The following is a 3,555-nucleotide window of genomic DNA, read 5'->3' as shown; positions in this document are numbered from 1 at the left end:
CCCTCCCCTCTTTCTTTCTTCTGCCCTCTCCTCCCTACAATTCCCTCCCCCCAAGTTTGTGAACCCCAGCTGAGAGGCCCAGAGTATGGGCAGGACTAGTTGGGTGCAATCACTCACCTGTGACATAACTGAGAGAATTCAGCAGAACCAAGGTAAAGAGTAACAGGGACAGGCTCCATCTCTGACCCATGAAATCAAACACTGCTCTAGCCAGTGTGCTCTGGGAATCCTCCCCAGTAAATGGTTCAGGATTTTTCATGATGGCCTTTTATCTTGGTTCCAACTGGCCTTGCCAACCTGTGTCCTTGCCTAGGACAGGTACAGCCTCCTGCACTGGTGCTCCCTGCATTTGCATAAAGATTTTACATGAATTCCCACTCATTCAGTCACACTCCAAACTAAATAGTGAGTGCTATCTCCTCTGAGCCCAGGCTACTCTTTACATCCAACCCAGGAATCCTCTAGAAGACAGGGACATCTTATTAACTGTCCTGACAATGGGCTTTCCCTCTTCCTCCCTCCCCCTGGAACTCTTGCCCCTTCTCCCCAGAGACCTTGTTTCTAACCTCCCTCTTCCCCCTAGTTCATCTGCTCAGTTTTAGAACTCAGCTTTGGGCCTGAACTGTCAAGATTGGTGGGTGGATGAGAGACAGCAAACTCACCTAACCCTGTATCTCTCTAGCTCTACGTAGCCAGCCCCCTGCTTCACATTCCAGTCACCAACCAGTATCTACCCTGGCATCTTGCTATCTCCCTCGTAGCCACACTAGCAACCCTCCTCCTTCCCCATTACTAGAGGCATGGAATGGAGCACCCAGTCTGGATCTTACCTCAGGTATAAACTGTGTCATCCTGGGCAAGTCATTCACCCTATGTCGGCCTCAGTTTCTTAAACAGTAAAATGGGAACAATAATTAGCATCTATCTCCCAGGCTTGTGGTAAAGCAGGTGGTACATAGCAGGCACTTAACAGATGCTTGTTTCCTTCCTTTCCATCTCTTTTTATCTACTGTCCAGGAGACTGTTAAAAACTAAGAATATTCTTGCTATTGGAAAGGGCACAGCTGTCTACTGTCCTAGGATTCTCTGGACAAAATCTGTCTTTCATGGTCACCCACTGCCTTATAAATGTTATCTCCCCCCTTTAAAAGGTAAGATTCTTGAGAGTAGGGAGTACCTCATTTTTGTACAAGTATTATCAGTGCCTAGCACAATGCCTGACCCATAGTAGGTACTAGATAAAACCTTTTCCATTCAGACATTCAAAGCCTTACACAGAATCTCCCAATTGGAATGGTTGGTAGAGACTATAGAGATCACTTTCAGCTCAATGAGAATCTCTTCTATCAATCAATCATCTCATAAGCATTTATCAAATGATTACTATATACAAGGATTTATGTTAAGCAACTGGGGTACAAAAAAAAAAAGCAAAAGGAATCCTAGCCCACAAGGAGTTTACATTCTGCTGAGGGAAACAACACGTATAATCAAGTACATACAAGGTACATACAGTATAGATGGAAGGTAACATGAGAGGGGAAGGCATTAGCAGCTGGGGGAACAGAGAAAGACCTCCTATGCAAGATGGCATCTGAGGTGTCTTAAGGGAAGCTAGAGAAGCCAGGAGGAAGCACATTCCTGGCATAGGGGACTCCAGTGAAAAGGAATGAGACAGGGGCTCCAGTTTCATGTTCAAAGAAAGCAGGCCTTTACGCCTGGATTGTTGAATGCATAGTAGTACTTTGTGAGAAGACTGAAAAGGTGGAAAAGGGCCAAGTTGGGAAGAGCTTTACGTGCTCCCCAAAAGAAGAGGTAACAGGGAACTGCTGAAGTTTACTAAGTGAGACCAGAGGTGAGGGCAGTGGGGGTGACATGATCAGATTAGCCCTTTGAGAAGATTACTCTGGCAGCTGTGTGAGGGTGGCTTGGAATGGGGAGAGACTTGAGGCAGGGATAAAAACAGGAAAGCAGTGCAGTTCAGGTGAGAAGAGGTGAAAGCTTGAACTAGAGTGGTCACTGAGTGGCTGGAGACAAAGGGATACCATTAGCAGGAGATATGGAAAAAGAGAAGACAAGATTTGAGGACTGATTGGGTATATGGGGTTACTGAGAAAGAGGAATGGAGTTAAACCAAACATACCAAGAGTTAAACCTAGGTGATTAGATTGAATGTGGGTGTCATGGACAGTGACAGGGAAGAGAAACTTTATAGGTCTTTCTTTAACTAACCATTTTGAAACACTGCACAGTACTGCTTCTCTCTCTTCAGATCAGCCCAGGAAAGACTAGTAATTAAGATGGTGATTCGATTAGGGTAAGGGACCTTGAATGATCCACCCAAGAGCAATACTCTCTTTTCTTATTCTAACCAAACTGGGTAATGATCAGAGGAGGAGAAAGAACCTTTTAATTACTTGATTTATTCGAAGTCCCTCAGATCAGATGAAAAGGAGAATCCTTGAAGTATCACCACAATCCTTGAAGTGATCACCACAAAAAAAAGGGATGTTCAATAATTAGGAAGGGCTGAAAAGTTGTATTATGTGAATGTGGTGGAATATTGTTTGTCCTTCCTTTGGAAGAGGACAAATGACATCAGGGTTGATGTCTTGACTCATGCTGGGATTGGATTTAAGTGAGACAGAGTTGAACAAAGTCATTAGCCTCACTCTGCCAGAGGCAAAGTGTAGTGGCAAGACAAAAGTCAAGATAACTAGAGAAGGTCCAGGATGCAATGGATGATCATGGCATTTTTGAGGTCTCACCAAGTTCCACTTGCTGCATACCACCTGCTTCAGCCTCCTTTATGGCCCTAGGAACAAATTGTTTTCATCTTCCTATTCCACAGGAAGGAAGTCTTCACATGCTTGGGGCAGACACCTCCCTGACTCACCAACCAGTTTGAGACCTCTTGGTACCCTTAAACTTGTTTACCCTATCTGCCTAGACAGTTTTACTGGGGTAAAGCCTCTGGGCATGCTACAGATTCTTGGAGCCACAGGTGAGAGTTGAGTACCAAGTAGACCCCAAGGGTGGATGAGCAGCCCTGAAAAGGGCTCAGGAAGCCCTCACACCAGAGATGCTAGTCCTCCTTGAACACTCCAGATTGCTGGGCTTTATACAATGAGGAAATAGATGACTTCAAAAACATAGAAAGATGTATATGAACTGACATAGAGAAAAGAAAGCAAAACCAGAAGAATAATTTATAGTACTGTGTCAATATTATTAAAATGAACACTTTTGAGGAATTTGATAAAATATTAGTGAATGAAAGGAGGTAGAACCAGGAGAAGAGTTTGTAGAATAACAAAACCATAAAAACAATACAATGACCATGCATGATTCCAGGACCGATGATGAAACATACTACCCATTACAGAAATGTGAGATTTAGGGTGCAAAATGAGGTGTGTGTGTGCATGTATACTTTGTCTAAGTGCCCTACTTGAGGACCTAGAGGGTCAAATGTGGCCTCTAGGCTATAGGTTCCCCACCCCTGGCTTGGTAGCTCACGGATGCCGAAACTCCTCCTCCCCTCCAGCCTGGCCT

Source organism: Vombatus ursinus, unplaced genomic scaffold (assembly GCF_900497805.2).
Source record: "Vombatus ursinus unplaced genomic scaffold, bare-nosed wombat genome assembly UNPS02014798.1, whole genome shotgun sequence".
Lineage (NCBI taxonomy): Eukaryota > Metazoa > Chordata > Mammalia > Diprotodontia > Vombatidae > Vombatus > Vombatus ursinus.
Note: the sequence above shows the minus strand (reverse complement) of the source record.